We start from the raw sequence: 21,922 nt of genomic DNA, 5'->3' as shown, positions 1-21,922 counted from the left end.
TTTAGCTGATGTTTGCTTGAAATAGCAACATAAAGTTCTTGTGCTCTGACGTTCTCATCCTGACACCCTGCTTCTGTCTCTGGTATTGATAACTCTCTTGAGCTACAAAAGGCCATCTTTTGCTTATATGTGCCTCACTCTGACTTTATGGTAGACAAAAGTGTTCTATCATTTTCTATCCTATTCCCAGCATAAGATAGATCTTTCCTTCATTTCTGAAAGATGGGCTTTTCCCTTTCTGCCTTCAAAACACAAAACCCAAACCAAACCAATCCAAACCCTTTGCTGTGGAATCGATTTTGATTCATAGCTACTCTATAGGGCAGAGTAGAACTGCTCCATAGGGTTTCCAAAGCTGTAAGTCTTAGCGAAAGTAGGCTGCCACATCTTTCTCCCGCAGAGGATCTTGTGGGTTTGAATCGTGTGCCTTTCCATTAGCAGCCGAGCTCTTAACCACTGTGCCACCAGGACTCCTTTAAAGACACAAGGATACCATAAGAGCAATGTCAGTTTGTCCCAAGGTCTAGATAACTTCATTTTAAATAGCACCCACCTCTGGATCCACCCAGTGGTTCCTGGGAAGAAAGGCCTAGAGATATACATCTGAAAGGTCACGGCCATTGAAAACCCTGAAACACATGAGGTTGCCATGAGTCAGTCGGAACTGAGTCAATAACAACTGGTTGGTATAACTGGCTTGGCAGGCCATGCATGTTAACTTTTCTTACAACTGCAGCTTACTTCAGTTCTTTTTCAGTTTATTCTTCAGTACAAAATGAAAGAGAAACTTCACATCTTACTTCAATCTCCAGGGGTCTGTGCTTTGTGTTGGCAAAAAAATCTGGGTCAATTCTGAAATAAAAGAGAAAAAAAAAAAAGGCACTGGTATAATCTTATTTTTATTCCTATTTTCAAATATGTATTTAGAAATACAACTTGTTAAGATGGAACCCTGACCATATTCATTACAATCATTTATATTATTATGAAGAAAAATTTAACTTTTTGAGGCAAACATTTATTAACAAAGATTGTTGTTGTTGTTCATTTATATATTAGTAATGGCCCACTATTATGGATAGAATTTTGTTCCCCAAAATGTGTGTCAATTTAGGTAGGTCATCATTCCCAGTATTGTGTGATTGTCATCCATTTTGTAATCTGATATTATTATCCTATGTGTTCTAAATCCTAACTTCTATGATGTTAATGAGGCACGATTAGAGGCAGTTATGTTAATGAAGCAGGATGCAATCTACAGGATTAGGTTATATATTGAGACAATCTCTTTTGCGATATAAAAGAGAGAATCAAGAAGAGAGGAAAGGGGCCTCATTACCACCAGACAAAAAGAGCCAGAAATGGGGCATGTCCTTTGGACCCAGGATCCCTGTGCTAAGTTCCTAGACCAGGGGAAGATTGATGACAAGGACCTTCCACCAGAGCAAACAGAGAGAGAAAGGCTTCCCCTGGGACTGACACCCTGAATTTGCGCTTCTAGCCTCCTAGACTGTGAGAGAATAAACTTCTGTTTGTTAAAGCCATACTCGTGTTATTTCTGTGATAGCAGCTATGGATAGCTAAGACACCCACCATCTGTTTTTTAATCCTTCCCAGAAAAAAGACGAAGACTACTTCAAAATTAAAATCCAGACTTTTAGAAGGTTGAATTTTTCAAATTATATATGACACTTTTTTTATGACTCTCAGTATTTTTTCTCATAAGCTCCGAAAAAAAATTCTAGGATTTATTTTCACCCAAGAATATCTTGCTATGCATAGAATGCAGCTATATCATGTATACCAAACATCTTTGTTCTGATCTATATTAACTTTACATTTTTTAAAAATTCCTGTACTTTCAACTCTTTTCATGGAGTAGCATGGCATTTAGAAATCCTTTAGGGCTTTGCTTAGCTATCTGAACTGTCTTATGTTAACATGCAGCAATGTACAGAAATAACCTGCATGAACTTTTTGCATTAATATTTCTTTCTCTCTCTTTCTCTTTTCATACTTACAGAAAAAACTTTTGTTATGCTCCCAAAGTTTGTTAAAGTGTTCTAAGTGTAAGAAAGGTCATTTTCCTATGAAAATATCTCTGTATTCCAAAGCTCCCTTTACAGAAATAATGGATCAATCGTTTTTATAGATTTCCAAAGCAGGAGAATGGGGAATAAATCTTGCCAGAACAATGCGAGACTTTACAATGTACTTCAGGAACAATAGAAATCTTACAACAGTACACACAGAATAACGCCTTTTGGTGTCATGTAATAATAGCTTATGTATTTTTTTTTCATTCCTTGTGAAATGATTTTTAAAATTATGTATATAATTATTTAGTATCATTGTATATTATTATACATTTTAAAAGTTCTAAATTGAATATACTGTTATTTCTGTACTAAATGGATATCAAACTCTTTTTCATGAAAACAGATAAATAATTTTCATTCATAACATCTCAAAAGATTGTTTTCATTTTTTCTAATTTCATGAATATTTTTAGTGAATACAATAAAAATTTTGTACTATTATTCATTTTCCAGTACATAAAATACACTTTAGATGTTTGAGGAATAAAACTCTAAAAACCAGTTATTCTATTTAAAGAAATTATACAAATATATGTGGATCTGAATTGTGATATTATATAATTTGAATATTTATAATGAAAGTTATAATATAATAACAATGTTAATGCAAATCTGAGAATAGCTTGAATGTTGCTACAAGGTAATTTCTATCAAAATTAATCTTAATGACAGTCCAATGCAAATTACTGCTTAATATTTATATACCATTAAAATTTTTATAACTATAAAATGCAAAGTATTATTACTTTCATTCAGGCCCTCCACAAGAATGCGTCACTGAGTCTGATTACACACTCCTAGGCTTGGATTAAAAAATAATGCATGCACTAGGCGTATTTGTCCCTCAGTGAGAACCTTGTCTTATGAAGAAGCTGTAACAGAAACAAAGAGCTCTAGGTGTTATGGCTGAAGAGAACAAGTTATTATAAAAAGACTAGGTAATGCGGACAAATTTAACCTAAAGACATTAGGAGATATGATGAACAAATATCCATTAGTGATAGCATTTTTGGAATGAGGCAGGCAAAGAGTAGTCCAAGCAGATTACAAATACATATATGCATATGTATTAGAGCCCTAATGGCATAGTGGTTAAGAGTTTGGTTGCTAACCAAAATGTTGGCAGTTCAAATCCACCATTTACTCCTTGGAAAAACTATGAGACAGTTCTGTTCAGACCTATAGGGTCACTATGAGTTGGAATCAACTCAACGGCAATGGATTTGGTTTTTTTTGGTATACATACACGTATATGTTAAATATATGTTTATATGTATACATGCATGTATGTATTACAAAGGCTATGATAGGAGGAACAAGGTTGTTAGATTATTGTCAGGAGAGGTATTAACAGTTATTTCAATTTCTCCCAACTAATCCAGTTATTATCGTATTTCTGATAGGATATTGTCAATCATTTTATGACTACCCTAAAAGTGAAAGTATGAAAAGTTGTATGCATATCTATTTATAAATTTATATTGATATATTCCTACCCAACATAAATTAGGTATTCATTCTTGCTAGTGAAGAGTTCATGTTTTGTGGAGAAGGAACATGCCATTTTCAATTGAACTATTTTCCTAGTAGAATCATCTTTGTCTGATATCTTTGAATTATTTCTAAAATGTTTATCTCAATGTAGCTTATTATTTTTTATTTTATATAAATTATTTCTGAAATGGCTTATTCTCAACTTTTCAGCTATAAAACTAAAATCAATTGATTTCATTTTAAAATTTATTAAAACATACAAAAACAATTCTTGCAACACATTTACAAAAGAATACTTTGAAACACATGATGGTCATATGTTTAATTTTGTTTGCATTTAATTTTAAGTAAATAAGCTTAAAATTACATCTCCTGATACAAGAAGAATTTTATTGCCATTATCCTGCGTGATGTTTGGTTGATTTCACCTCATCGTCGTTTAATGTGTGCCAGGTTGTTGTAAAGATACTTGTGTTTTTTCTCATTCTAACTAGGCTGCTTGATTTTCTGATATTCTTATCAGTCTGCTTTATGAATATCTTGACACTCTTTTGAGCTGAAGTAAGTTGCTTCAAGTGTGCATCCAATTTAGTAAATCTTCTTACTACAGTCTCCATTCTGGCATCCAAGGTCCTATACTTACAATACTCAGCATTGAAGTCACACTCATATTTCTGCTGTTGCTTATGGGAGAAAACAGCAATATATTTCATCAAATAACAAATATCAAAGTTCAATTTTTGATGAAGTCTGTGTGAAAGCAATACAACCTTCTTTAACTTCTTCCTTGGAGTTTAGACTGGAATTATTTAGCTTGACAATTTTCCCTTCTCTTTTAACTCTTTCATGTTCATAGACATCTCTAGGGACTAAGTACTTTTTCTGCCTTTGAAGGTTTATTGGGAAGCTCCTGCACTACTAACAGTATGTGCTGGCATAAGGCAGGGGCCTTTATGACTCTTTGAAACCAAAGAAATGGATGTGTGCCTCAAATTACTGTTTTTACAGGGTATTATATGAAGTGTCTTAATTTTTGGTAGGAAAAATAGAGATTTTGAAAAAAATTTTTTTTTCACATATGTACCAATAGAAATAGACCCCAGTGGGGACTCTGGAGTATAATTAGTTGCACGTCATATGTACCACTAAACACTTAAGGTAGGTTTGTGGGAGAGGGCAAAGAAAATTATCCATACTATCTACCAAAAATTCAGACACACTCATTCAATATGCTTTCTTTAATAAAAACACATGGTATTAACAAAAAATTTCAAAGCAGAAAATAATTTGTTCACAAAAAGGTTAAAGTCTTCTTCCTTTTCCTCATAGTCTAAAATCATGTTTCCCTGTGGTTTTAGATTTCTTCTTGGGAGTTATATGAAGAATTGAATGGTTTCCTTGTAAAGGCTTTGGATATTTTAGCAAAACTGAATCAGGGGGTAAGGTTTCCCTGGAATTCCTAAAGGTCAATTTGTCTTGATGGTCTTCACAGATGATCCATTTGGGTTAAAACTGTCCACAGGTAGGTCATGAGTCCCCTGACATTTTTGAGTGCAAAGGGAACTGTAGTTACAATTTACAGTCTTAGGAAAATTTAAGCAGGCAAATGGGTTGAAGGCAGGTGGCAGTGGGATGAGGATGGAGCAGCTTCAGGGGGCAGAGAGAGTCCTATAACTAATTATTCACTGGTGGAATTCAATGGATCATTTAATTTTAGCTGTACTCCATCTGTCAGGGGAGATATTTTAGCTTTTTTATTCATTAGAGAATCAATGAAATCTTGATCCAAAAGTCATTTTTGAGGAGAAGACAGTGAAGCTCTACTTGAACATATGGAGACTTCTGAATGGCTGCTGCCAGCATGATTCTGAGACAGATTTAGTGTTCTAAAGAGTAGAAATTCCAATGACTATCTCTGTATTTCATTGTATCTAGGCCAGTTCATGTGAATCTCTTTAAAAACATAATCCTTTAGGGTACATGAGCCATCTTTAGGATTCAGATAAGCCACTTACTTTAGAATTGCTCTGCAGGAGTTCTTGAATTTTTGACTGGTGCCATCTTTCTGCAATTGGACAAGCAGCTCCGTCTTCTTTTGGGCCATGAGGGCCTACCTATAAGTGAACACTTCTCCCCTATCTGGCTGCTGAGGAACACTGCTCTCCACGTGTGTCTTTCAAATTGTATTAACAGGTTCATGGAGGTAACATTTTCCTGTCAGGTACTACATTTGGAATAGCTTGCTTGTGGTGCTTTTTGAATCTGCACCCTTTTCCCCTTCACCCCTTGGAAAATGAATTGAAATTTGAAAACAAATTAATTAAATTCCTGTGGGCACTGGTCAGTCTCCAGTGCCAGGACAACTGTCTCTATGCTTTTCATATGCATGATGGTAATGTTGTCCTGCCCTATACATCCAGAGCACTGCTCCTCTTGAAGACCCACCTAAAAGTGCCCACCACTTTTCCCACCCTTGCTGGTGTGGTTTAAATACCATCACCAACACCTTCCCTCCCACCCTAAAAAAGAATAAAAAACTTCAAGATATTTTTCTTCTGGAGGACACAAGTATTAAAAGAGGCATATATGTTTATAGATCACAATTATTTTAACAAACATATCTTTCTAGAAATAAGTTAAATCTTGTTAAATTAATATCTATTTGCATTTATTTAGATGAGAGTGAGTGCATTATCCAGAATAGTTCTATGCGGGATGGGACGATAGAGAATTAAGCAGTTCTAAAGGATTTTACATCAGGCAAGCCAAAGAGTAGAAACTGGAAAATTGTACATAAAAACAACTTTGGTGAGAGGTATCTCCTTGTGACATATGCTCCACTTGAACCATTGAGCAGAAATTTCCTTAAGCACTACTCTACAGCAAGTTCTTTATCTTTAAATGGTTAATTGAATATAGTTTTGTGAATACGTGTAGCATATTCCTAGAACTCTAACACACTCTTTGCTGATCATACTTTGCTCCTACTGCTGGGTTTAATTCTTCTGCTCTGATTTAACTTCTACATAAGGTAATATTCCACTCTTGGAGTACTTCAAGGTTAAATTCACTTTCGCTTTCATTTCATTCACTTAGAATGGGATACATTTAAATTGCATGAGGACATTTCTCACTTACACTGCTAGTATCCAGCATTAAACAACTATTAAACAGTGGCATTTTTCTTGCAACAATTGGCACCTATTGCACTCTTAGTTCTAGCTTTGACGGAGTAGTTTAAAACTTGAAGTAAATTATCTCTCATTTTTGTATTTTGTTTTTTTGAAAATCTTTAGATAATCTTCAGTTATGACATTTATTTTCATTTGCAATGACTGTATTAACTTGAATAAGTGCTAATCTGTTATAACAAACCAAAAAAACCACACCAAACCCATTGCTGTGAAGTCAATTCCAACTCATAGCAATGCTATAGGTTAGAGAACTGCCCCATAGAGTTTCCAAGGAGCTCCTGGTGGATTCAAACTGCCAATCTTTTGGTTAGCAGCCATAGCTCTTAACCATTACACCACCAGGGTTTCCGTTATAACAAACAGGCCATGAATACAATGGTTTGCACAAGTCAAAATATATTTCTCTTTTATTTCATAATCTAGAGCAGAGGGCAGCAAATATTTTCTGTAAAGGGCCATACGATCTCTGTTATAAACACCCAACTCTGCTGTTGTAGCACAAAAGTAGCAGCAGGTGAAAAATAAATGAACAAGCATGGCTGTATTCCAATTAAACTTTAATTACAAAAACAAGCCATAGACTGTACTGCAAACCCAGGGTTTAGCATGATGACTCCTGATCTGGAGGTAAACTGGCAGAATATTTCAGCCATGCTCAACACAAGGCTTTTGTGATTTCTCCAGAAGTTGGCATTCCTCAGAAAATCATCAAATACCTATCTGTAGTTGGGAACAGAGAAAGAGAGAATCTAGGGCAATAGTGTACTAAATATGTAATGAAATAAGGCTTGGGGATGTAGACTGTAGCTGGGTACTCCTGAGCATGCTGAAAGCCCAGGAATTACTAACAGAAAGAATTAGGGAATTGATAATAGGGAACCTTTATCAATTTTTGGCACATCCCATGTCACTTTAAATTTTAACACTGTTATGGTTTGAATCGCATGCCCCCAAATTATGTGTTCTATATCCTAATTCCTATACCTGTGATTGGAAACCCTGGTGGCATAGTGGTTAAGAGCTAGGCTGCTAACCAAAAAAGGTCAGCAGTTCAAATTCACCAGACACTCCTTGGAAACTGTGTGGGTCACTTCTACTCTGTCTTATAGGGCCTCTGAGTCGGAATCGACTTGATGGCAACAGGTTTCTTTGCTTGTTTTTGTGGTTATACCTGTGATTATAATCCCATTTGAGAATGGATTTTCCATTATGTTAAACCAAAAACCAAACCTGAGTCAATTTTGACTTAGAGAGACCCTATAGAACAGAGTAGAACTGCCCCATAGAGTTTCCAAGGAGTGCCTGGTGAATTCAAACTGCTGACCTTTTGGTTAGCAGCTGTAGCTCTTAGCCATTATGCCACCAACGTTGCCTCCGTTATGCTATTGAGACAGTATTAGTGTAGGGTGTGTTTTAAATCAATCTCTTTTGAGATATAAAAGAGATTTAAAAAGCAAGTGGGCAAGCAAAGAAGGGAGAAGAGAGATGCCGAGCCACATGAAGATTGCCCAGGAGCAAAAGCTCAGAAGAGACAGGAATCTTTCTCCAGAGTTGACAGAAAGAGAAAGCCTTCCCCTAGAGCCAGCACACTAAATTTGGACTTCTATCCTCCTAAACTGTGAGAAAATGAATTTCTGTTTGTTAAAGCCATGCATCTGTGGTATTTCTGGAGGTCTGAGATAGCCCACAAAGCATAGTCATCTCACTTGCATATGAATATTGCTGCTTGAAATTCAGCTTTTATAACCTAATAAGTTGTTTGTGCTTCTTGTCCAACTCAATATTCAAAAATAAAAAAAAGAAAAGGAATATTTCAATAAATGCTGTCATTCATAAACTGGAAAAATCAGAAACATTATAGTTGAGGCAATCACAGCAGTTTTAAAATGCTGTTGGTCAGAAATGTTTGCTACTACCTGAAATGGCATAAATATACTTTAAAAATTTATAGGGTCTGAAACAAGAGTACAAAAAGAGGGCCGTATCCAATATATCTAATTATTTAAAAGTTATATGTAGTGGTAACTATTAAATAACATAGGTGTTATGATCCTAACTTGAAAAGTATACCTTTCTGGTAACAACAACAGCAAAATTTGCATATCTATGACTTTTGTAATATTGAAAGTCCGTTAAATATAAAAACAATGAAATGCAAGTATCATCACACACGTTTAGATAGTTCTGCTAACAGACCATCAATGTTTGGGTTGAGCAATCAAATCTCATAAATTGTCATCTGTTGACAGTATACTTTATTAGACAAGTACTCTTGAATCATTTCAGTTTGTAGTTTTCGATTCCATCAGTTTGGAGAAAAGGACCTCTGCTGAGTTAACAGCAACTGTAATTATTAATAAAATTCTTAGAGCAATTTTTAGATTTCCAAAGGCACCATGATTTTTCCATATTTTGTTTATATTTTTCTCATAATTCAGAACATTTTACAGAAACATTTTGACTCTATCGTACAAAGTATATTAGTTCTATCATGATTTTTTTAACCATTTCTTAAATGAACATCCACAGTCATGTGATATTTCCTATACCCATATATTTTTTTTTGAAAAATTTCCCTGCTGGGAAATATTTAAAAAAAAAAGAATATGGTAGTATATTGCTTAATTTATTCAATACTATTCAATCAACACTACAACTTGAACTATAATGGTCTTTGAAATAACCTTTATAGAAATTAATTTGCAATTTATATGAATATGAATCATTTCATATGCACCTTTTCATTTCCTTGTTATAAATCCTCTATATTTGATTGAGCTTTTCCATTTGTTGTATATTTTACATACATTTCTTTTGATTTAGATAAAACATTATTTTTTTAATTTTTAAGTAATATTTTAAGGTGGAATAGCCAAATACAGATATATTTTTGAAAAACAAGTCAGTCCTGTTGAGTTCAGGTTCTCCCAGCTTTCACTGTGTATTTATATATACAGAGCCCTGGTGGTTAAAACAATTGCTAACCAAAAGGTCAGTGGTTCAAAATCACCAGTGGCTTTGCAGGTGAAAGAAGTGGAAGTCTGCTTCCATAGAGGTTTCCAGCCTTGGAAACCCTATGGGGTCACTATGAGTCAGAATCAACTTGATGGCAATGGGTTTCGTTTGGAGATATATATATATATATATATCTCCAAGGGATATTTTTAAGCTACTAAATAGAGTCAAATAAAAATGAGCATACTTTAAAAAAAAAAAAAAAGACTGCTAATTTCTTTTTCAAGAACAGAATGGTACGGTTGCATAGTGAAGCCCTGGCCATAGGCAATATGAGCAAAATATAAAAAACATTACTTTCAGGAGAGCTTATCTGTGGCTTCACAACCAAAGTCATGTATGTTTGGGAAATAATGTTTCCAAATTCTATTTCAGATTTCTTTAAAGAGGAATGTTACAGTTTTAAATTTTAAGAGATAAATAATAGTGTAATGTTACTCAATGTACTCAAAATAGTCTAATGGTACTCAAAATAAAGATCATTTTATATACAACATAGTCAAAAACTTTAAAAACTGTCCCCACAATAATTTTTGCATATTCACAAACATTTTCCTCAACTTGTTGAACACTAATAATGTCACAGTTGCATCAATACCTGTGAAAACTGTAAACTCTCTATAGCTGACTAGAATTTTCTAGTTACTTAAATGGATATTATTATATACAAGATGATAATAGCCAAATTATCCACGTGTGGCTACCAACCTTAAATATGGAGATAGATTGGAAGGTATATTATGATTTTTAAAGTGAAACATAACCTCTTTGAATAGAGTGTGATTATTTTCCTGCTTATATGATTATACATTTTTTATATAATATACATTTCTAATTCTTTATCCTTTAGTAGAAAAAAAAAATCTGAGAAGAAATGGCTATCATGTGCACAAAGATATTTGGTAGATACTCAAAGAACCTGATTAACCTTATAGAATTTTCACTGAAATCCCCTAAAACTCTATTTTAAAATTATTCCTTTGGCTTAATTTTCTTTAGCAAAAACCATCTATCTATCATCTATCTACCTATCCATCTATCTACTTATCCGTCTATCTATCTACCTATCCATCTATCTATCTACCTATCCGTCTATCCATCCATCCATCCGTCCGCCCGCCTGCCTGCCCGCCAGCCCGTCCGTCTGTCCGTCAGTCTATCAATCATCTGTCTGTCTGTCTATCATCTAATCTGTCATCCATCTGTCATCTATCATCTATCCATCTATCTATCTATCATCTATCTATCTGTCATCTGTCATCTATATATCATCTGTCTATCTATCTATCTAATCTATCATCATCTATTATCTATTGATCCATTGATCTATGGATCTATCATTCATCTAGCTATCTATGTATCTATCATCTAACTGTTTACATTGATTTGTTTTCCCCCTCACCAACTTTCTTCCTTGTCTCAGGCCTGAATCTGTAAACTAGGAGAAAATAAGTTCTGTTCATAGCCTTTTCCCTCCTTAATGACAGGCAGGTTATTTGAACTTTGTGTTTCTTTATGATACCCTGTATTCTCTTAGTGCTCACTTTTGCTACGTTAACACAAAGCACATCTTTTCTAATATGTGCCTTTTTTGTATACATAATAACTTTTGGAAGAATGTTCTTTCTTTTTTCTCTTCTGTTGATTGAAAAATTTTAATAGGGCCACAAATTATTTTTTATGCCATCTTGTTTTTTTTTTTTTTTTTTTTCTTGATTTTAGGATGTTGGGGATTTATTGATGTCAGGACAGCTAAGGGCACATGAAATGACCTCAGCCAAATTCCCACTTTATTGTTAGCTGCTGGATTTTTCTTCTTACAGCCCAAGGAAGAATTGGGTTGATGTGGCCTGTCTCTTCAATCATGTCAATTTCCTAGCCACTATTCATCTATTGTGGCTTTACTTGACTAATTTGAGATGGCTTTTTTCCTGTAATCAACCTGATTCCTCTACATAAAATAGAGTAAATATTCTGCATGTATTGCAGATTTCTTTGGCCTTTGGTGATGCATTAAAATCTATCATCCTTGGTATACACTAATTATAGTGGTCTTCATTGTTTTGCATACAATACAGCACTTTCTATGAGGAAATTACACAAAGTATCTATAATGAATCACATCATATTTTTCCCTGTCCTTGTCCTTGCTAAATTTGGAAATTTGCATGCATGAATTGCTGCTGAAAATAGATGATGTAGGATAATAAGAAAAGTCTTAAAATTTTGTCAGAAAATCATCAAGACTTTTTTTTCATTTCCAAAATTGTTTATCAGTTAACGCTTCACATCAGCAGTGTATCAGATCTCCAGTTGCTCCACATTCTTCTTAACATTCCAAATTGTCAGTAGATGTGAAATAGCATCTCTTTAAGCTTTTCTATATTTTTATTACTTTTTTAATTATATCATGGTAAAATATAGAAAACAAAATATTTGCCATTTTAACCATTTTTATGTGTACAATTCACTGACATTTATTACACTCACCATGTTGTCCAACTATAGCCACTACCCATTTCCAAATTTTTTTCACTAACCTTAACAGAATTTCAGTGCCATTTAAATAATACTCTATTCTCCCCTACCACCTACCCCTGGTAACAAGTAATAAACTTTTGTCTCCATGCATGTGCTTTGTCTAGATATTTCATACAAATAAGATCATATAATATTTGTTCTTTTATGTTTGACTTATTTTACTTAGCATAATACTTTCCAGGCTCATCCATGTTGTAGCATGTATCAGTATTTTATTTCCCTTTATGGCTAATTTATATTCGATTGTGAGTTCGGGATGTGGTTATTGGGGAGTGTCTTTTCCTTTCTATCTGAAGGACTCCCTTTAGCATTTCTTGTAGAGCAGGTCTAGTTGTGAATTCCCTCAGCTTTTAGTTTTCTGGGAATGTCTTAATTTCACCCTCATTCTTGAAAGACAGTTTTGTCAGATATAGGATTTTTAGTTGACAAAGTTTTCAGTCATTTTAATATTATCATTCTATTGCTGTCTGGTCTCAAAGATTTCTGGGGGGAAAACAGTGGTTAATCTTATTGAGGATCTCCTGTATATGACAATTTGCTTCTCTCTTGCTGCTTTCAGGATTCTTTCGTTATCTTAAGTTTTTATGAGTTGGATCACAATGATTCTCAAAGTGAATCTCCGTTTATCCTACGTGGAGTTTGCTGATCTTCTTGAATATTTAGATGCATGCCCTTCATCAAATTTCATAAGTTTTCTGTCATTATTTCTTCAAATATTCTTTCTGTCCTTCTCTATCTCTAATCTCCTTCTGGGGTCTTCATTATACTTATGCTGGTTTACATGATGTCCCACAATTCCTTTAGGTTTTACTCAGTTTTATTCATCCCCCTCCCTGTTTTTTCTTTTCTTTTTGCTCTTCAGGCTCAAAAATTTTGATTACCATACCCTTTAGTTCATTTTTTCTTTATTCTCTGTGCTCAGATATGCTGTTGCCTACCTTCGATGAATTTTTTTATTCCAGTTGTTGCTTCATCTCAGCTCCATTAATTCTGTTTGGTTCTTTCTCATAGTGGTTATGTCTTTATTAAGGATCCCTGGTGGTACAATAGTTAAGTTCTCAGCTTCTAACTGAAAGATTGGCAGTTTGAACTCAACAGAGGCTCCATGTAAGGAAGACCTGTTAATCTTCTCCCATAAAAATTACAGCCTAGAAGATCCTGAGTAAGTTCTACTCTGTTCCATAATGTCACTATGAGTTGAAAGCAGGTCCACCGCACCTAACAACATCCCTTTAAATATATTCTCATTTTATTTATGTTTTCTTTTTAATTTCATTTTGTTTTTTGTCCGTGTGTTTCTTTAATTCTTAGAGCATGATTAATTCTTTTGTTTTAAATCCTTCTAGTCTGTTCATTATTTGGACTTCCATAGAAATGATTTCTCCCCCTTCATCTTGTTCTTTTGAATGAATATCATTTCAGCTTTTTTGTATGCCTTGCGTATTTTTGTTGAAGCTGATATATTAGAATATTATAATGTGTTATCTCTGAGCATACATGTGGATTTCTCAATTCCCCTGTATACACGATACTTTCAAAAGTGTTAATTTACACAAGAGATCTCAGGAGGTCACAGTCTTCAGTTTTTGTTTTTCAATTCGTCCCTCACCCTTTGTGAGTTCCAATTCAGGCCAAAATGAGACATCCGTCTTTCAGATAGCTCCTAGAGGGACCAGACACACTGGACCCTCTGCCAGCAAAGCCTGTCCTGCTCACTCCAGAGCCAGAGGTTGGGTCTCCTCTCTGAAAGCACAAACAATGGTCTACCTCCACTGCTGCCACCATCATGCCACGGTGCTGGGAGGAGAGGGGCAGAAAGAGTAGGGGAAAAAAAAAGTTTTCCTATTGTTTAAACCTCATTTTTTAAAACATTTCAGCCTGCACTTTCTGTTGCAATCCTCTGCTTACTATTCAGAGTTATTACAGAGTTGAGATTATAGATTTCTAGGTATTTTTCTTGGTGCTCAGATGGGAGGGTCGGAATCTTAGACATTCTCTCTTTTTTTTTAAGTTGTACTTTAGATGAATGTTTACAGAACAAACTATCTTCTCATTAAACGGTAGGTACACATATTGTTTTATGACATTGGTTAACAATCTCATGGCATGTCAACTCTCTCCTTTCTTTATCTTGGGTTTCCTTTTACTAGCTTTTCTGTCCCCTTCTGCCTTCTAGCCCTGGCTCCTGGGCTGGTGGGCCCCTTTAGTCTAGTTTTATTTTATGGTACTGTCTAATCTTTGGATGAAGGGTAAACCTCAGGAGTGACTTCAGTACTGAGCTAAAATGGTGTCTGGGAGCCATACTCTTGGGGTTTCTCCAGTCTCTGTCAGGCCAGTAATTCTGGTCTTTTTTTATGAGTTACAATATTGTTCTACACTTTTCTCTAGCTCTGCCTGGAACCCTCTATTGTGATCCCTGTCAGAGCAGTCAGTGGTGGTGGCAGCTATGCACCATCTAGTTGTACTGGACTCAGTCTGGTGGAGGCCACGGTAGTTGTGGTTCATTAGTTCTTTGGACTAATCTTTCCCTTGTATCTTTAGTTTTCTTCATTCTCTCTTGCTCCTGAATGGTGAGACCAGTGGATTATCTCAGATGGCTGCTCACGGGCTTTTAAGACCCCAGATGCTAGTCACCAAAATAGAATGTAGAATATTTTCTTTATAAATTATGTTATTCCAATTGAGCTAGATATTCCCCGAGACCATGGTCCCCACAGCCCTCAGCCAGCAATTTGGTTCCTCAGGGAGTTTGGATGTGTCTCTGGAGCTTTCAAGAGCTTGCCTAGTACAAGTTGTGCTAGCTTCTCCAGTATTGTGTACTGTCTTACCCTTCATCACAGTTACCACTTATCTATTGTCTATTTAGTATTTTTCCATCCCCACCTCCTCCCTCCCTCATAACTATCAAAGTTTGTTTCTTTTTTGTGTATAAACCTTTTCATGAGTTTTTTACAGTAGTGGTCTCACACAATACTTTTCCTTTCGTGACTGACTTATTTCACTCAGCATAATGCCCTCCAGATTCATCCATGTTATGAGATGCTTCAACGATTCATCATTGTTCTTTATTGTTGCATAATACTCCATTTTGTGTATGTATCATAGTTTTTTCATCCATTCATCTGTTGATGGGGATCTAGATTGTTTCCATCGTTTTGCTTTTGTGAACCATGCTGAAATGAACATGGGTTTGCATATGTTAGACATTCTCTTGCTCCCATTCTCCTAGAACTTTGCTTCATGAATTTTTGGGTTCTCATTTTAGTTACTGTCAGCCCAGTCTCTAAACTAGGAAGGTAGTAGGAAATTCTAAGGGAATCTGTACTCATTATAGTTTCTGACCTGTCTTGTTAATATATATGTTGTTTTTTGCAGAGGGTGGATCATATAGAGTTCATATATATATATATGTTTTAAGTCTATCTTCTCATACTATAGTTATAGGATATTCTTTACAGGACTTTTTATTTATTTTATTGAAATTGTTAATTATTTTTATTACTGAAAATTTTTATCTTTGGATGCTTTCAGAGGTTTCTGTTAAATTGAATGTTTACACTATTTTAGTGTTATACTTTGGATAGAGACAGAGTGAAGCTAGCTACTGTTATTGAACATAGAGGATAGAATACCAACTTAAGGCTTTAGCTTGAAAACCAAGCCTAATGTAATTAACATATATAGTAATGTGTATAATTGTTGTATTGAATGATGGGATATTTTATGAACAGCATTTTAGAGTCAGATATTTACTAGCTAGATAAATTTGGTAGGTTTCTTTGATTTTTCTAAAGCTCAGTTCCTTCATCTGAAAAATGGAAAAGTTATATAGTCAAATCAAAGGTGTTTGATAATTAGATTAATCAATGTAAAATGTTTAGTATAATAATCAGTAAGGAGTTCTTAACAAACATGGGTTATTAGTATCATTATTTTTAAAATAATATCATAAATTTTGATTTATTCATGTAATTAAGTATAAGTATTATTATTATTTTGCTGCAACCAAATATAGCATTTATTAGTACAGCTTGTTGAAGATAAAAGGTGAGCAGAATGATACAAAAAGATTTCCTGGAAAAACTTCATTTCCATTCTACAAATCTATAACTAGTAACCTCAGATAGCCAAAATTTTACCACCTGGAAGCTTTGACTCTTCCCTAAGTTTTTAGGAGATCTACAGTGTAGATCAGTAAATTGTTGGGGCTGTTTTAATTGGACCCTTTAACCAATTATCATCAACTCAGCTGCAGGTCTATACCTCAGTTACTATAAAACAAATAAAAACTGAAGGAAACAATGAAGTCTCTGATTTTCATTTTATTCTCCTTTATTAGGTGGAAGTCGGCAGTGGAGAATATATTCCCAATAACCCCTTGTATATCAGACATAATCCTAAATTGTTTCAGTCATTAATAAGAGGTGGTATTTTTTAATGAAATCTTAGATATTAGCTTTTTTTCTTTTTTTTTGTCAATTTCAATATCATGGCACTGGGGATAAAAAAAAATGTAATTACATGCCCTAATATATAAAATAGCTTAAATAAATGGTTTTAATACAGCTTCCCCAAGATTAGTCCAAAGGACTACTGGACCACAACACCACAGCTTCCACCAGACTGAGTCCTGCACAACGAAGTGGTGCCCGGCTACCACCCCTGACTGCTCTGATAGGGATCAGAGCTGGGGAAAAATATAAGACAAAATTCTAACTCACAAAAAGCAAACAAACAAAAGAAAACAGATTTACTGGTCTGACAGAGACTGCAGAAACCCTGAGAGTATGGACTCCAGTCACCCTTAAAAAAAAAAAAAAAATTTTAGCTCAGTAATAAAGTCACACCTGAGGTTCACTGTTCAGCTAAAGATTAGACAGGCCCATAAAACAAAAGGAGAATAAATTGGTACACTAGCCCAAGGGCAAGGACTAGAAGGCAGGAGGGGACAGGGAAGTTGGTAATAGGGAACCCAAGGTAGAAAAGGGAGAGCGTTGACATGTCTTGGGGTTGGTGACCAATGTCATAAAACAATATTGGACTAATTGTTTAATGAGACGATAGTTTCTTCTGTAAACCTTCATCTAAAGTACAATAAAAGAAAAAGAAAAATAGCTTCCCCATTTCCCACAAACCATTTTTACCAAATTTATATTATCAATTTGCAGTTTCTGGCACAGAGTGACTGATAATAGATGTTTGATGAATGAATGGCACATAAATAAATAAAGGGATATTCAAAACTGTTTTATTTGCTTGTTTTAGCAAATTAACTCCATCAGAATTGCCTATTTTATCACAAAATCGGAAATCGAAGTTTTATTTGTTAGGTGGTAAATAACCAGTAGAGTAAAAAAAAAGGAAGAAAAAGAAAAAAAGAGCATGATTTATATGTTAGTCTAAATTAGTTTCACCAGAGTGTTTGTTTATTTTAATGTGAACGAGCAGCATATAATAAAATTTGTTAGGTAGAAAGGTAACTTTGGGATTTGGAACCCACTAATTCTACTGTGGAGCTCTACTAGGGGACCCTGGTGGCTCAGTGGTTAAGAAATGGCTGCTAACCAAAAGCTTGACAGTTCGAATCCACCAGCTGCTCTTTGGAAACCTTTGGGCCAGTTCTACTCTCTCCTATAGGGTCGCTATGAGTTGGAATCGACTCAATGGCAATGATTAGGTTAGAGTTTTACTAGGGGAGAAAAGATATCAGAGGAATACAGTTTTAGCAAGAGTGGGGTTTTTATTAAGTGGTTCAAACTCACTCGGCAGCACTGCAGAAGACAAGAGCTGGGGATCTGCTTTTGTAAAGATTGCATAAGGTCAACAAAACCTTATGAAACAGTTCTACTCTGAAACAGAGAGGGTCACCATGAATTCAAACCAATTCCACAGCATAAGACAACAACAGTGTGAACAAGCTAAAAGATGGGAAAAGAATGCACTAGAAAAAAATGGAGAAGAAAAAAAATAAATGGGAGCCATTCACTTAGAGTTCAGTTACAAATTATTTTTATGATTCTTAAATTTTAGTGAAAAATGAGATGAGAGTGAGCTAAACTGCTAAGGGCTATAAGGTGGGAAAAGTTACTCATACATGCTTGCTGGATTATATAGGTCCAAATAAAGTGTTTCAGTGGGGAAAATCATTTTCTGTAGGCTTATACATAAAGAATAAAGAAAAAATCAGTTTGCTAAGGCTGTAAAAACAAACCATTTCACACTGATGCCTAGAATGCTCATACATATACTTGATTTTTATCTTTCACTGTGTTGAAACTTTCTTTCCAGTGTGTCCTTACCTTAAAAACTACTTTATATTCTTGTCCATGGCATTCATTAACTTCTGATATAGGACGTACTTTATTTATTACACTTAATATCTATTATCTGTCTACTACTGCTAAAATTTAATCTCCAGGAAGCAAGATGTTTTGCTTTTTTTCACAAATATATATGGAGTTCTGAGTGCCCGGCACATAGAAGGCATTTTAAATAATATATAAATAAATGGCCTTCAATTTTTTTTTTTTAAGTTTTTGAATTTATTAAATAGAAACTATATAAAACTTCTACTGAGAAATGGAATTATATTCAAAAACATTTTTAAAATTGAATTTATTAAATAGAAACAGTATATAAAACTTCTACTTTTTTACTGAGAAGTAGAATTATACTCAAAAACATTTTTTTATGTACACTGCTAGGCACTTTGAGTTATTTTTCAAATATGAGTGTTTTTTCTTCTTTCATATTCTAGTAATTCTATTAAAATGTTAATGCTTTTATTATTCAGCGCGCATTTTAATTCTAGGTCTCAGCTGAAGGGAATAGTCTATGCTGGTTAGTCAGTTAGAGTTTGGAGTAGGCACTCACAAACTTATTGAACAAATGATTAGCTAAACTATGGAAAGTAATATATTAAGTAAAACACACGAAGTTTAATGAGCCTAGAAGGAAATGAGGTGGGAAACACAATTACTAAAGATAATCAACTTACAGCAAATGTAGAAGCTTGTGCACATACTTCGTTATCACAACATAAAGTTTTATTTTGAAGAAAGAAGCCTCATAAACTATTTCCAATATGTTTAAAAGTAATCCCTATCCTTAAAAACAAATACAGATAAGGTTGTCAAACACACAAAAAACAAATTCTCTAGTGACATGAGGTTGAGAGAAGACATACAATTACTTGCCCAATGAACTACATGATCTCTTGGTATTCCTCCCTCTTAAAAACTTTAAAGACAGTGTCCAGATTCTCAATACTAGGAGAGGAAAGGCTGAGGATCATGTGAGAACTCATGGTGGGTCGAGAAATTCTTCCTAAGAAAAAGTTAGCTGAACTGGTAAATTTTAAAAAGTAGCATATAGTAATCTACTTAGAATATTGGGGATAGTCTCATCAGATTTTATCAATTTGCCATTTCTGGCACAAAGTAGCTGCTAATACATGTTTGATGAATGAAGGAGTGCACGAATTAACAAAAGGATATTTAAAAAAAAAACTATTTTACTTGCTTCTTTCAGCAAATTGATTTCGTTAGAATTGCATATTTATACCATTTCTTAGCAAAATTATTGAAAGTATAAAAGTATAAATAATACATTAACCATATGCTTTATTTTTGATATTTCATTCTCAGCAGGGATATATTTAAATTTATATTTTGAACATTGTTTTTTGAAATTGTTTTCCTATTCTCAGTTGTCATCTTCAATATTATGCTTTATATTTCAAGTTAATATATAGCTCATCAGTTCATGTAAAAGTTTTACTAACAATAGTGTTATTAGGTAGGATATTGGTAAAAAAAAAAACTAGGTAATACTATATATTACATTGTATACTCTTTTTTTAAAATAATTTTTATTGTGCTTTAAGTGAAAGTTTACAAATCAAGTCAGTCTCTCACACAAAAACCCACATACACCTTGCTACACACTCCCAAATACTCTCCCCCTAATGAGACAGCCTGCTCTCTCCCTCCACTCTTTTCAAGTCCTCTTCGTCAGCTTCTAACCCCCTCCACCCTCTCATCTCCCCTCCAGGCAGGAGATGCCAGCACAGTCTCAAGTGTCCACCTGATCCAAGAAGCTCACTCCTCACCAGCATCCCTCTCCAACCCATTGTCCAGTCCAATCCATGTCTGAAGAGTTGGCTTTGGGAATGGTTCCCGTCCTGGGCCAACAGAAGGTCTGGGGGCCATGACCACCGGGGTCCTTCCAGTCTCAGTCAAACCATTAAGTCCGGTCTTATGAGAATTTGGGGTCTGCAACCCACTGATCTCGTGCTCCCTCTGGGATTCTCTGTTGTGTTCCCTGTCAGGGCAGTCATGGGTTGTAGCTGGGCACCATCTAGTTCTTCTGGTCTCAGGATGATGTAGTCTCTGGTTCATGTGGCTCTTTCTGTCTCTTGGGCTTGTAATCACCTTGTGTCCTTGGAGTTCTTCATTCTCCTTTGCTCCAGGTGGGTTGAGACCAATTGATGCCCCTTAGATGGCTGCTTTGTAGCGTTTAAGACCCCAGATGCCACTCTTCAAAGTGAGATGCAGAATGTTTTGTTAATAGATTTTATTATGCCAATTGACTTAGATGTCCCCAGAATCCATGGCCCCCAGACCCCTGCCCCGGCTATGCTGGCCGTCTAAGCATTCAGTTTATTCAGAAAACTTCTTTGCTTTTGGTTTAGTCCAATTGTGCTGACCTCCCCTGTACTGTGTGCTATCCTTCCCTTCACCTAAAGTAGTTCTTATCTACTATCTAATTAGTGAATACCCCTCTGCCACCTCCCCTCCCTCCCCCCTCTTGTAACCACAAAAGAATATTTTCTTCTCAGTGTAAACTATTTCTCAAGTTTTTATAATAGTGGTCTTATACAATATTTGTCCTTTTGCAACTGACTAATTTCACTCAGCATAATGTCTTCCAGGATCCTCCATGTTATGAAATGTTTCACGGATTCCTCACTGTTCTTTATCGATGCGTAGTATTCCATTGTGTGAATATACCATAATTTATTTATCCATTCATCTGTTGATGGGCACCTTGGTTGCTTCCATCTTTTTGCTATTGTAAACAGTGCTGCAATAAACAAGGGTGTGCATTATCTGTTCGTGTAAAGGCTCTTATTTCTCTAGGATATATTCCAAGGAGTGGGATTGCTGGATCATGTGGTAGTTCTATTTCTAGCTTTTTAAGGAAGCGCCAAATCGATTTCCAAAGTGGTTGTAACACTTGACATTCCCACCAGCAGTGTAGAAGTGTTCCAATCTCTCCACAGCCTCTCCAACATTTATTATTTTGTGTTTTTTGGGTTAATGACAGCCTTGTTGGAGTGATATGGAATCTCATCGTAGTTTTAATTTGCATTTCTCTAATGGCTAATGATCGTGAACATTTCCTCATATATCTGTTAGCTATCTGAATGTCTTCTTTAGTGAAGTGTCTATTCATATCTTTTGCACATTTTTTAACTGGGTTATTTCTCTTTTTGCAGTTGAGTTTTTGCAGTATTATGTAGATTTTACAGATCAGGCGCTGATAAGAAATGTCATAGCTAAAAACTTTTTCCCAGTC

General features: G+C 34.9%; 1 pseudogene; it reads right to left on the bottom strand.

Annotated features, from left to right (window-relative positions):
• Positions 1-4,780: 4,780 nt before the first annotated feature.
• On the bottom strand, positions 4,781-7,440 carry LOC100677181 (RNA polymerase II elongation factor ELL2-like; annotated as a pseudogene).
• Between the last annotated feature and the right edge of the window lie 14,482 nt (positions 7,441-21,922).

The sequence above is a fragment of the Loxodonta africana genome, chromosome 17, assembly GCF_030014295.1.
Source record: "Loxodonta africana isolate mLoxAfr1 chromosome 17, mLoxAfr1.hap2, whole genome shotgun sequence".
In the NCBI taxonomy this organism is placed as follows: Eukaryota; Metazoa; Chordata; class Mammalia; order Proboscidea; family Elephantidae; genus Loxodonta; species Loxodonta africana.
Note: the sequence above shows the minus strand (reverse complement) of the source record. Positions and strands in the feature narration are given on the sequence as shown.